The sequence below is a fragment of the Cheilinus undulatus genome, linkage group 10, assembly GCF_018320785.1.
Source record: "Cheilinus undulatus linkage group 10, ASM1832078v1, whole genome shotgun sequence".
Classification (NCBI taxonomy): Eukaryota; Metazoa; Chordata; class Actinopteri; order Labriformes; family Labridae; genus Cheilinus; species Cheilinus undulatus.
Window position 1 is genome coordinate 33,607,036 of NC_054874.1, and position 14,748 is coordinate 33,621,783.

A 14,748-nucleotide genomic window follows, 5' to 3' on the forward strand; every position below is an offset into this window, starting at 1 on the left:
CTCAAATGCACATTTGCACAAAACTATCTACCACTTGTAACTTAAACTAGTATGGTGAAATGCTTCATGTCACCTGCACTTTTGCACTAATTAATGTACTAACTGTAACTTAAAATAGTCATATGCATAGCATCGCTAGTTAATCCACTTACTGTAACGCAAATCACTGTGGTAGAGTGACTCATCTCATATGTATATTTGTACCAATTAACCTATTACGGTACTAACTGCTGATTTAATGTATTTACTGTACTCAGATGTTGAAGTAATGAATATTTTCACTGTAACTCAGATACTGTAAGAAGGCTTCCTCCCCTCATATGCACATCTAGCAGTAATCAGCTGTGTTAAATGATCTTATCTCATGTAAATCTGCCCACACCCTTACATATTTTTTACTTCTGGTTATGTCAAGTCAGCATTCTTGCACCCTCTATACATCTTGCAACCATACTATCAGTACACACAGACCTGTATATACTAAAAAACAGTAACAAAGCAGTTTGGTCCTTTCTAAAATCATATGTCTTTTGTGTTAAACAGTGCTATGTAGCTGTTACTTTTTGCACAGTTTCTTGGACAGGCCAAAACATATTTTTGCTCTAAATTCTATACAGGCTCATTTGTGTTCATCTGCAAAGATTTGTCATTTTTGTCTTTAATTTTATATTTAACTTGTGGTTATACAACAGCTATTAATTTTAGGTTGAAGTATAATTTTTAAATTGGTAAATTTTTTTGAGTCTGTGTATTTATGTTTTGATGATTGGGGGGGCAGGGTGCTTAAATGTAGGAGACATCTCATGTTGTGTTTGTAAGCTGCTACTGGATACCTTGCTTCTATCTATCTATCTATCTATCTATCTATTCAGTTCTCAGGGGGCGTGTAGCAGAGCTAGAAATAAACTACATTTAATACACGTACCACTATCGGTAAGAGAGGACGGAGAAAAGCTGAACGTTTGGAAAAGCAGCTAAACCGCAAGGATGCTTGTTGTTAATTATATGTTCTGTATGCCTAAATGCACAACAGCTATAAAACAGTTGTGGTTAGAGGTAGAAAGAGTGAAAAATGTAACTTTGGTTCGATTGAGGCTTAGAGAAATGCAACAGCAGAGCAACTGCACAAACTGGAAGTGACACAGTACGTTCATCATATGTCAGCACGTCAGCTGTATTGGTGGATGGGGACGTGAGTGGGAGCAAACTGAAGAAAGAAACAGGACTTTAATTTTGGATTTCATAGAATCTTAACATATTGATGATTTTGCCATGGCTCCAGTTTCGAACCAGTATTCCCAAGAAGTCCTCTGAGAGGTATGAATGACAATTGGAGCAACGGGGAGGTTTGAAAATCGAGAAATAAAGACATACAGTCATAAAGACTGCTCTCCAATTATAGTGGTAAGATAATAATTAAGCCTGACTTATGCTTCTGTGTCGTGTTGATGGCGTAGGCACGCCGTCAACGCGATGCCATTCTAAGTTCTGCGTCGAGGGAACGCGTCGCTCTGCAGTTCACCGCCATGCTGCTAGGTGGGTGTGGCTTTGTGTGTGTGTGGTTTCAGAGGGGTCACATCCGAAACCTTGTTTATCTTCCGGCCATGGCGACCGAGGTGGAGCGGTGTATTTGGAGTTGGAGCTCATTGATATCGACGAACAAATTCTTTTGTTGCAAATGTTGAAGCACAGGCGACAGGGAAGACGTTTGCTGAGGTGGTCTGTACGACCACCACATGAGTCGAGGCTGAGAACAGGTGAATTTACCACACTGGTACACCCACTGAGGGACCTGGATGAAGAAATTACATTTTCAACAGACCGATCACAGCCCTTGCGGTCCGTGTCGCCCCGACGCGTTGTTAGTTTTTTTTTTTTTTTTTTTTTTTTTTTGAGGTGCATGTCAGGCTTTGGCATAGGGGTCCACATCGACGCAGAGGGCTACGCATAGCTGCACCGTCAACGTGACGCAGAAGCATAAATCAGGCTTTAGCCATCTGGTGGAGGAACAGTGTAAGGCAAATGTGCGACCTCTCAAGGATGTACTCAGGCTCTCAAATATAGCCATAAACAGTACAAAAATAATTATATATTACTCAGTTATAACATAGCTGTAAGTGTGCTATATTGCAGATGAGCTTGAACAATGTATAGTTATATTTCATACTGCAGTGTCAGACACAGCGTTGGTTAGGCTTGCCTACAATGCAGTCTAGTTGGTAATAGTACCTAAATGTGCAGTTAGCAGATGAAATGACAAGACAGTGTGGCTTGAACTTTAGTTACTGTAGCTGAAAGCAGCTAGAGTCTCAAAAGAATGGGGCCACACTCAGGTCAGTCACTACTCGTTGACGGCCACTGCATGTTGGTGGATGTTTTTGTTGTTGTTGTTTTTAGCAGAAATTATCAAACTCACAAATATCATAGTCACAAAACAACAGCCAACACTGCAATATCTGTGTAGTCAAATTAACATTGTCAGAGTTAATACTGACAGTTTTACAGTGTCTATATGGGTCCACCTCACAGAGCGTTGAATTTGATTCTTTCTGGAGAGTTGGAACCCTAACACAAATTATTTTGTATTCCTTTTTGGAGTTAAAAATGACTCTCTTTAACACTAAACAGCATGAATTTAGCTCAACACGTCTTTGTAGTCACAGAAATTTACTCTTTCAGTTGACCATTTTAAACTACTAAAGTGTTATCCTAACATTAACACTGCAGTGTGCAAATGCTTATTTACTGCCCTTTCTTGTAGACCACCCCTTTCCACAGAAGACAGAAACTCAGTGGATAATTTTACTAATGCTGCAGAAGTGTAAACTCCAAACCAACTATAGAGCTCAGTGTCAACCCACTTTTGCATCTTCGCAGGTTCACTAAGTTATATTTGCCATTCAAATCCCCCGTAGACATTTTGCAAAATCCATATTACGTTTTTTAAGTTTTTAATGCATGAACAAAGCCATAGCTACCTAGTACTCATGACTATAAAACATTTGAATCTGCCAAAAAAAAAAAAAAAAACAGCGTTTGAGAAGAGAGAAAAAGGCAAAGATATTAGACAGTGTACCTACTGTATTTCTTTATACAAAGGAAGGAATGCCATATCCAACGTAAATAATGACAGGAGTTGAGGCCAATAAAAACATTTGAAGTATTTAAATTGTCTAATCCATCTAACCATTCACTAAACTCACTTAAGAAACAGGGCTATAAGAGACATGCTACAATTAGATATGTGCCTACCCATCAGAGAAAATATATCAACATTGATTCCCGGTAATCACTCAGAATTTAATTTCACAAGATGTTCTTATGAATGATAGTGATGAGTGCTCCCAAGGCATTTAGGTGTAGATTCTAATCTCCAAACATATCACCATATTTTATCACTGCTTAGTAAGTGAATGTACTTGGAAAAACAAAACCACAATAATCTAAATTACAGTTCTACCAAAGCAAACAGACAATCATAGAGAAGAGAGATGCTGAGAGTTCATCTCCACATTCAGACACAAGACAAGAGCCAACTGCTGGAAGCTGACTAACTTTACAGGAGCGTTGGTGCTTGAAGATGAGTAGAACAATATGATTTGAAAATCAGATCTTGAGATCAGACAGAGGAGCAAATTACCTTGATTTGTGCTGCTTTTTGCTGCTGGAATTATTTTGTTTGTATTCATCAATTTTTTTTCTACTTTTGGCAGGACCGACTGACAGCTGAAGTCTTTTTTGTGTTCATCCTTTTTACTTACACTTTAGTTCCAGAGACTGAAGTATGTTTCTTTATCCTCTTTATCATCCTTAAACTGTTTCAAGGAAGGCAGTGTTAGGTCTAAACTACATTTATATATTGGTATTGATCTGCTAAATTTAATTTGTAAATATTCCCGTATTGTATAAACCCCAATATTGTGATTTCCTAGTGAACCCTTCCTAGAGTAAAGTACACGTTTTATGTTCTTATGTGGGTCTTTTTAATGGATTTCTTGCAGGCCAATTCAAAAGGACCAAGGGCCATAGTTTGGACACCCCTTCTATATTTACTGATACTCAGAGTGATAGGAAAATATTCCAAACATTATTAGACACTCATTAAGCACTGTTAGAGTTTGGTCCATACTGTACTATCACACTGGGTTCTGATGTTTATAAAGCTAATGTAAATTCACAGATCTCTCTTTTCTCTCTAACAGTGTAATGATAACATGAGTACTATAAGAGTTCAGTGGTAATTAATAAAAATTATCTCCAAACTGCGTCTTTACCCTAACAATACACGTAAAGTTTATGCAGTGTGGGGCTGTATTGATCTTCTCCTCCATGCTCCTGTTTCTCTCTCTCCCTCATCTCTCCCTTGTACACTGCTGTCTGTCTGTCTATGTCATATCAGACCTGTATGCTGCAGTCAGACGTGTATTGGCTTGTTAACCAAACAGCAGCAGCTACGATATTAGTGGAGAAAAAATGCATTTTTTTACACATTAATCTTTAATGACTAGTTTGCACAGACAGATAGCTGTCCTCTCACTGACAGTCAACTCCCTGCAACCGTCAGTGCGTAATTGGAGAGGACGATGCTAACGGAGAAGTAAGCTAGCAGTTACATGTTTTTAACATCGTCTAGCCTACGTGCCTTAAAATAAAACTTGGGATTATAGCAGCGCTCCTCTTCAACATAATGACACCTGTACTGCGTATGCTCTGAGCCTGCCTGGTCTGTCAGAGCTGCAGCAGGTCACTCTCTCTCACCATCGCAGAGCGCTCCAGATGTGCAGGATTACTTATTACGAGAGGAAATAACATTTCACTTGAATTTAAAATGTACCAGAAATGAATTTTAACTGCACATCTACAAGTAGTTTACAAGATAAAAAGAACAAAGTAAAAATATAGCAAGTGTTGAGATCGCTCAAGGTAAAACTAAGGTATAAGGCAAAATCAAATTTTAAAGTGAAAATATAAATTTATACAGTAAAAAAATAGCAATTAAACATTATAACCTGGAACCTAAAATTGAAAATGTATGTAAATGCCCACAGAGTAATAAGCGTATTAAAAACAAACATGTCTGATGATAGCTGTGAACCCCTGAATGGTGATGGAGATCTCTTTCAGTCATCACTACAGCTGCTCCAGGGTGAGGCTTCTAATTCTAACCTGGTAAAGTAAAACAAACAGCCTCATTACACATTTATACAGGAGGGGTCAACTACAACAGATTTACAATGTGAAAAATATGCATTCAAAAGACATACCGACTCTTCTGCCATTATCTAAAGGCTTCACCCCTATGAGATCTTTGTTTATCGGACAGTAGGCTGTTGCTCCTCCATCTCTACATCCGGCCACGGCCGCTTCACCCTTGGCTCTGCAGCTTTGGTCGTGCCGGCCAGGCTTCCGCTACACCACGCCTTCCAGCTGTAGATGGTCCTGACTTTTAGCCACTGCTAAAAGTCAGGACCATCGTCGAGTCGAGGCTTTCTTCTTTTTCATACTGAAAATAAAAGTGTGTTTCTTTATTTGGTGCTTGCTAGCATTTGTAAGTATACTGTGTTACTTCAATGCTAACTAGCCGGCTAGCCGGCTAGCATCGTCCTTGTTTGGCTGGTATAAGCTATCTGAGCTTCATGTCTGACAAATATTCAAATGTGAAATAGCAGGGTGTAAATCCTTGAGCTTACATTTGAATTATTTTCATTCATTTCATTCATTCATTTCATTCATTTGAATTACATCACAAGCTTTCTTACCTTAGAATTAGATATGGCCATATTCCTCGCGTCTTCTGTTGACAACTGTCCGGCACCATGCTGGTTAAAACTACATCGTGTGCAAGTTTGTGGGAAGGGCTCACAGGAATGTGGGGAGTGAACTGACAGAGAAACAGGTTGGGAAGGGCAATACCAACCATAACATTAGTATTAAATAAAAATGGTGATAACTCTCATCAACTGACTTCATGCCTTTGATTCTGGTCACCGTCCGTTTCACCAATGAGTTGTCCTGAAGTATGCTTTGATGTGGAAGAAGCTAGCTCCAGAGCGGGAACAGATGGAAGATGCACGGGAGAGGAACCGCCCGTAAGGGACACTCGGCCAATCTAGCGAAGCCCCCTAGCAACTATGCAGCATTACTGTGATTGGTCGAACCAATACTCACTTCCTATTGGCTGAGAGCAGTTTTGTTTCGTATGCAAGCAGAAGAAATCCAAGAGGAGAAAAGAGATGCGCGTGCACAAACAAGGTTTCTGAAGGAAAAATCTGAGCACAAAATGACAGTTTTGCTCTCAAAACATGTAAATCTGCTTTCAAATATGAAAAATGCTTTCAAAACCGAAAGGCTTTGCTCTCAAAACTTGAAACTTTGCTCTAAAACATTAGAGCATGCTCTCAAATAAAGGTAGGATTTTAATCCCATAGGTTATGAGGTGAATCAGCTGTCCTGTCCATCAGTATCTGATGTCGCTCAAACTGATGCTGTGAAGTGAAGGATTTCTCTTTTGCTAAATTGTGCCTCTTTGCTCTTCCTGCCTCTTCTTCACATCTCTGGCTGAATCTCAATCTCCTCCCTAAACCCTGAGCCCTGAACCCTTATTGACTTAACTCACCTGGAAAGTAATTGAGTGCATGAGGCTGCAAGGGCTTGAAGTGGTCGAAACTGGAATGGGCCATGGGTCTGCCAGTTTTTGTTGACAGTCAGTATCTTGCAGTGCTAAAAACAAGCATGCCTCACCTATGGACCTGTTTTCTTAGTGGATAAAGGCTGTTTTATATGAATATTTACAGGAAAAATACTTAATTTTTGAGACGTCAACCCCTTTTGCACCTTCCATGTTTTTTGTTTACAATGTTGCTCTTTTCACTTCACTTTTATAGGGTTTGCTAGCAGGCATCCCTGGGAATCCCTGTCATACATTACAATGCTATGAGTAATTCCCTCAGTCTGCAGATATACTCCTGATCAAATTTTAAGACCAGTTGAAAAACTGCAAGAATTTGCATTTTGCACTGTTGGATCTTAAGAAGGTTCTAAGTAGAGCTTCAAATGCAAAAAGAAGAAACGGGAGTGAGACAAAAAAAATTGAGTAAGCAATTTACTGAAAATAACAATTAAACTGAAATAGTCTGTTCATCAGCTGATCAAAAGGATAAGACCACAGCCTTTAAAACCCAAAATCTGCACAAAAATGTGGATTCAATGTAATTTTCTGTCAGGTATTCACACTGTCATGACCTCCTGATGGCAAAGGCATAAAAGCTTTCTGTCTTTGAACGTGGTCAGATTGTTGAGCTGCATAAGCAAGGCCTCTTGCAACACGCCATCACTGCTGAGGTAAGACGCAGTAAGACAGTCATTTTGAATTTCTTAAAAGATCCTGAGAGTTATGGAACAAAAAATCAAGTGGTAGACCCAAAAACATTTCACCGGTGCTGAGCCGGAGGATCTGATTGGCTGTCTGTCAAGACACGGGATGATCCTAGACCCAAATTAAGGACGTTACTGGCGCCAACTGCAGCCCAATAACCATCAGACGGCATCTGTTAGGGAAGAGCTTAAAAAAACAAAAAATGTCTTCAAAGGCCTCGTTGCCTTCAACGCCACAAAATTGCCCGTTTGGACTTTGCAAGGGAGCACCAAACATGGGACATTGAAAAGTGGAAGAAAGCTTTATTCTCTGATGAGAAAAAATGTAACCTTGACAGTCCTGATGGCTTCCAACGTTACACGAAAAAGAGATCCCACCTGATATTTTTTCTACGCGGCACAGTGGAGGGGGCACCATCATGATCTTGGAGGCTTTTTCCTTCAGTGGAACAATGGCACTTCAGGTTGTGCAGGGGCGTCAAACGACAGCTGGCTATGTGGAGATGATGCAGCGGGCATCCCTCATGACTGAGGGCCCTCGTCTGTGTGGTAATGGCTGGGTTTTTCGACAGGACAATGCTGCCGTTCACAATGCCTGCCTGACAAAAGACTTCTTCCAGGAGAATAACGTCCATCTTTTGGACCATCCTGCGTGTCCCCCTGATCTAAATTCCATTGAGTACATTTGGGGATGGATGGCAAGGGTAGTTAACCAAAGTGGACATCAGTTCCAGACAGTGGATGCCCTTTGTGAAGCCATCTTCACCACTTGGAGCAATGTTCCCACTAGCCTCCTGGAAACACTTGCATCAAGCAAGCTGAAACACATTTTTGAAGTGATCAACAAGAACGGTGGAGCTACTCATTACTGAGTCCTTTTTTTTGTCTCACTCTCGTTTCTTCTTTTTTGCATTTTGAAGCTCTACTTAGAACTTTCTTAAGATCCAACAGTGCAAAATGTAAATTCTTACAATTTTGCAACTGGTCTTAAAATTTTGATCAGGAGTGTATGCCCAGTCACAGAAAGGGTGCATGAAGGGCTCTAAAGGTCTGCAAGAGATCCCTCACACAATTTACCATTTGACAGTGGGATAGCCCTAAGCCCCCACGAACTTCGCGGGAGTGCGCCTCAAAGTCAGTGAGTGTGTGAGTGTGGACATTGAGACTGGGCCTCTCTTTCATTTCCTTGCTGGGTGGAGTTATGAGACAAGGAAACGACGTGAACGGAGGAAGGAAGGATATCAAATTGCCAAATGAGAAGGACCTTGAATCTATTGCTGTTTCTCAAAACCAAGGAAGGATCCTCGAGTGGCCGTTTTGAAAGGTTACCACGCCATTGACTGCTGTCAGAGAACTGTTCCAATGTCAAGGATCCTCAAAATTTTTCCAAGCACTAAGTCCTTAAAACTGAGAATTTCCAAGGATGCACATGTCCTCCATTTGCAGGAATTACCCACAATCCAAATGTGCAATATTTTTCCTCTCTTAAATAAAAGAAATAGTGCAGTATCAGGAGGAAGCCGGGGCCTTGATCACTCAAAAAAATTTGAAATGTCCTGTTTCCACCATGTTCTCATCAATTTCAATTTATGGCATCAAAGTAAAGCTGGACGAATAAAAGTAGCCCTATAGAATATGATGATAATAATACATTTATATTATTATTATATTGTATGACCAATATGATATAATCATATTATCATTATGATTATATGATGATGTGATAGTATACTAGACAGCGCTGGTTGAAAGTTGTACAAGTTGTTGTCAGTGCTCCTCCCATTTTGATTTGCCACCGCTGCCACCGCGTACATGGGTGCGACCATTCCAAGGACGTAATCACGCGCACTCGCAAGCCTGTTCCAAAGGTGTGTTCAAGAGTTGCCAGGGAGGACTCTGGCCTCACCTCTAAGGGACCTGACTCTGCAAGATCCTTCCTACAGGTCAGTTCCTACAAAGGAAGGACCCTGCACTTTGCAAACGTTTATAGGCAGATCCCAAGTCGTTAATTATCAGTCCTCGGTCCTCAGACTTCACTCGAACCGAAAGTAGTTTCTGATCTGCCATCTTAAAGACCGTCCCGAGGACCCTTAAGTGGTTTTAAGACTGAAGCCATAAGACCGAAGCCATAAGCCCGAGGACTGAGAGTTGAAGACCGATGAGCAAAGACACATGAGAGCAGGCTTCCCTGACCTTTTTACTCAAAGACATCCCCCTTATTGGATATCACTCACTGATTGGATGCTGCTACACAGTGGATGTCAGTGAAACTTCACAGCACCAGCTGAGATAAATGATGGAGGAGAAACGTAGTTTATAACAAACGATAAACGGACTCAACGGACTCTCAAGAGAATATAAACATCAGAAGTTTTAAAAGGCTCAATAACTGATGGGCTGGGATTTAAAAGAAGTTTTTTTAAATAACCATTTACAGTGAAATATTGAGAATACATTTAGTGAAATCAATATTAAAGAGTGAATCAGTATGGAGTTTAATATCTGATTTGTTTTCTGATTCACCTTCAAACATAAAACATGTTAAAAGCTCATAAAATCAAAAGATTTGGATATAAATCTTCTCTTTCCCACCAAACACCCGACATCATTTAGATGTTTTTTTTTCTACATTCGGTCCATCGTAGCCTTAATTTACTCAAAAGATAGTCATAGGAAATTGAGCCATGTTTTGTCCGTCTGATTTAGTCCAAATTGAGCCCATTAGTAGTCGTTTAAAATATGACCATATTACAGCAGCCTTCTTAAAGAGACGTCTTTTCAATGGCCCAAAAATGACTGCATTTCACCTTTCACTTTTCTATTAAATCTAGATGTTGTTTAGACATAGTGGATTTTTTTTTACAAATGTCTTTTCAACTATTCTTTTTGCTGGGTGGGTTAGTAGTCAGTTATTTCTGTTTATTAGATTATGAAAAGAATTAAAGTCTGACAGAGCAGCAGTCTATCAGGGAGAAACATGTTTTAAATCAGCAGGGTCAATAAAGTGCAGTCTGATCATTAGTGAATGTCCAGGTTGATCATTAGCCTTCACACTGAATAATTAGGATAATAAATAATTTTACATCATTTGCTGGTAGAAAGAGTCTGCATGTTTTTTTATATACTGCAGATTTCACTTCATGCAGGTGTTTTCTGATCCAACGCTGAGACCAAACACTGTCAATGTGGATATTTTATTAGAATAAATGAGAACAAATTTATGGAGACACAATCAGCTGTTTGTGCCTCCTGATAGCTGATTGATGATCAGTTGATTGATGATCAGCCGGCATGGTCATCACAAACTGAGGTCGCTTCACGTGACGCTGCAGAGGGAAGGACGTCCCATGAGCCGTTAAACATCAGTCTTTTGGCTTCAGTCCTCCAGTGGATTCCCCCAGTCTCTCCATGAGTCTCTGGTGGGCGGGACTAAGAGTAAAGGAAAAGACTCGCGCCAAAGACCCAAGCCACACATTAGTCAAAGTGAGACGCAGCCGGTGTTTCCTCGGTCTGAGCTCCTCCAGGAGCTGCTTCCTTCCTCAAGCCTCACCTCCTCCAGGTGCATTTAAGGACAAGGATAGACAACACTTTGTTATGAGAAGCACCCCATGAGTCTCTGGTGGGCGGGACTAATGCTGCGTTCTATTTGTCTTCTTAACTCGTATTCCGACTTGTTTTTCCGACTTCTGACTGGAAGTGGGAAATGGAACGTCTCTCCAAGTTGTATTTACATCTCCTGAACTCGTTATTGCACAGAGCACGACGTCCCAACATGGTGGCACAAAGTGTAGTACAAACTTTGATTTGGACCTGTTTTGAGAACCGTTTGCTGTTTTTCAGAGCATATTTAGAAACTGAAGACACAGCACTACCCTGTGGTTGCATGTCCTGTGCAGCAACGGTCTTTTAATACATTAAGTACTACACAATGTGCTGCTCAAAAGGTTCATCGGCTAACAACTGGTGAATGATGCTAAAAACAATAACAGGCTAACGCAAGAACGGCATACGTCATTTTTCCAACTTTTTTTATGTGAAGCACATACACGCATACTTGCAGACATTATTTAAATGATTCACTCATGTATAAACAAATTAATACACTATATACATGGGGTACCTAGAAATTAAATAAACATATTTAGGGATTCACTAATGTCAAGAGTTTTCATTGCTTTTTGTGTTTCATTCCATGTATTGAGCTCATATAACATTCTATTTCCATTTTAAATTATTGTATCTTTGGTAACTTTTGAGTCCATTTACTGTACACATAGCATAAAAAGCTTTTGACAGTTTCCATTTCCATTGTCAGAATAAAAAATTACATCCTTTTCTTTAAACCGACCTTTGGAGCCGGTTTGTACATTATGCTCTACATCCAACCAAATTAAGTGACTATGGAGACACTCATTTTTTCCCCAACTCGTTGTGGTTATGACAAATGGAACGCAAACAACTGGGAAATCTGTTTTGCAGACGAATGTGACGTCATTCCCAGTTCCGACTTCTGAGCTCCGAGGTAAATGGAACACAGCATAAGACTCAAGGAAAAGACTCAAGCCATATAAAAGTGTGAGTGCACCCAAAGTGAGACAAAGGGGGCTTCTCAAAACAAAGTGTTGTCCATCCCCACCTCCTGTCTCCTCAACTGACCCGGAAATCGTTCTCCCTCCGCCATGATGAAGGATCTTCCAATTCCTTAAATGCACCTGGAGGAGGCGAGGATCAAAGAAGGAAGCATCTCCGGGAGGGGGCATTGAGCAAAGAAGCACTGGTGTATCCTCCACAGAAGTCTTTTTAACAAAGGTGCATTTGTTTGGTTTGGAGGCATGGCTTCTGACAGAAAAGTCACACCTCTGCATGGTTCATGACTGTTAATATTCATATAGCACTTATTTTCTTGAACAAAAACCCTTAAACAAAGATAGATTAAATGATGAATATGTTTATGTTTTAACTTTGTGCAGAATGATATAACCTTACAGACTTTCGGCCTCACTAAGGCAGAAGTTTGTTTATTGTTCCTATTTAACTGAAAAAATCCACAAACACAGAGCTCTGTGGTGGACCATTTTTACTGTGTCATCATAAAAGTTTTTGAAATTATTTTAAATACGGGTCTGCTAATGTTTGGGCTATGAGGGTGAATCAGTTTGATCAGCCCATCATCAGTACCTGACGTCGCTCAGACTGACGCTGTGAAGGGAACGATTTCTCATTCACTAGTTGTGCCTCCTCTCTCCTCCTGTCTCCTCCTTGCATCTCTCTTTCAATTCCTCGCTGGGTGGAGCTCAGACGCGAGGAAACGACGCGAACGGAGGAAGGAAGGATACCAAAATGTGAAATGTGAAAGACCTACAGCCTCCGTGCACATGCCCGCTACGTCACATGTGTCGTCGATCTGATTGGCCCGTTCTGAATGAGACAGACTGAACGTTTGTCCATTCACCTTCCGAGACTTCTTTCAAAGGTTCTACCCTTCCTAAACACATTTTAATCGGCAGTTACCCAGATGGATGTGAGACACAATTCTGTGCTATGAGGATGTGATACAGTCTATCTGGGGTGTCAGGTTACAGGTTTTATCGATTGCTGGATAATGAGGGGGTCGGACCATCGCCCTTGTTTCACTGCTGATTTTCAAGATCCGAGGGACGATGTGGAAAGAGGAATACGACTTTCACTTCGACTTTTTGCTGCAACTGCTGTGAGTTTAGTGTATGTAGCTACAAAAAGTGAATTCCTCCTTGTGGTGTCCAAATGGGTGGGAGCACGGACTTTTATGCCTCGTGGCAAATCATATTGTACACGGAAGCGGATTAGGGTCATTTTCGAAGGAGAAAATAATTTGGACAAGTCGAGATTAAAGTCGAAATGATGAGAATAAAGTTGAAATTTCGAGAATAAAGTCGAAATACAATTTCGAGATTAAAGTCGAAATGACGAGAAAAAGTCGAAACTTGTTTTTACTAACAGCGGATCATAGACGCTCTGTGTTTATGTAACAAAGAGTTGTTAAGTCCAGTAATGAGTTATAATTTCCACATATTAATTGATATGAGGCAAGGCATACTGTGAGACAGGCACGATTCTCTGTTATTGTCTTAAATACTCGTACATTAACAGAAGACACAGAACAGCTCTCATCTTCGAGGGAAATTTTTTTTTTTCCACAGAAAACGTTGAAGAAAAATCCCATTTCTTCTATGAAATAGCTATTACTGGTTATCTATACCATACAATCTTAGCTTAAAACCATTTTAACTTTTGTGTAAAAAAGTCTGTTGACCATTACATTTAGAGCATTAGGCTACAGGAGGGTTAGAATGAGGAGTTGGGGACTGAGATACAAGCTGCTACCAGTATTTTTGTTTATTTATTTTTAGGAAAAGCTATGTTTCTGTCTGTTTACCCAGTTGGTTTGTAATATTTTTATTTTCTGTTAAATAAACCTAATGTCAGAATGGTGACCGTAGCAAAACTTAGAGCTCAATGGAACGAGTGCACATACCCAAAGTGTTGTTCAGCTGGTGTTTTTCTTTGAGAGTTGGCCACAGTTAGCAAGAGATCAACATATGTGAAATAACAATAATACAATACCAAAGGATTTTCAACATTTTTCTGAAAAAAAAAAAAAAAAAACAATAAAATTGGTTATTCACATGGAAGACACTGCCTCACAAGCTCGCACACTCCCACAGACACACATTCAGGACTATTGTATGTTTGGTTCAGGGTGGCATACCAGTGCCAAGCCTCCGGGTAGATATCGATCACTTCATCTTCCATCATCTTTATTTCGTATTTGTGTGTGTATAATGAGTCTGTTATTGCCACAGAGCAATGAATAGCCAGAGGCAGGCACTGGTTTTGCCAATGTTATTCTACACATGTACCAAATTACTTTTCAAAGTTTGGTGTTCATTTGCAGTCTAAAGAGTTGAGTTTAGAACTGCTTTGAGGTCTCCTCCCTGCTGGACATGTTCATTAAACCTCCAGTGAAAGCCACACAGGAAGTATTTTAATCAGATTTTCCAAACATTCTCAACGAGCTACTCGTCCACAATAAGGAGCCCTGATTTTAACTCTTCCGGAAATAGAAACTCCCTACCCTGTCCCTGAGGGTGAATCCAGGCACCCTGCATGTAAAACTGCTATGACTGCTAATTGTTATTCTTGTCAGTGATGCTCTTCTGCAATAGTGTAAAGGAGTTTGCAATAGCTTCCCTATCCTGCTGGAGGACTTTTGAGTCCCTCTGACCCTTGAGACTGTGATGTAGTGGTCATAGATTCTAACAAGGCCTCCAAAGATTACTTGGTCCAAGGCTGGTAGTCAAATGAAAAGTACACCTATGAGTCTAATGAACTGGT

The 14,748-nt window shown here is 40.2% G+C and overlaps 1 protein-coding gene across 3 annotated transcripts in view; it reads left to right on the top strand.

The window, feature by feature from the left end:
• Positions 1 to 14,748, top strand: part of psd2 (pleckstrin and Sec7 domain containing 2) — a 47,759-nt gene that overhangs the window by 20,594 nt on the left and 12,417 nt on the right. The gene's annotated exons all lie outside the window — the stretch shown is intronic.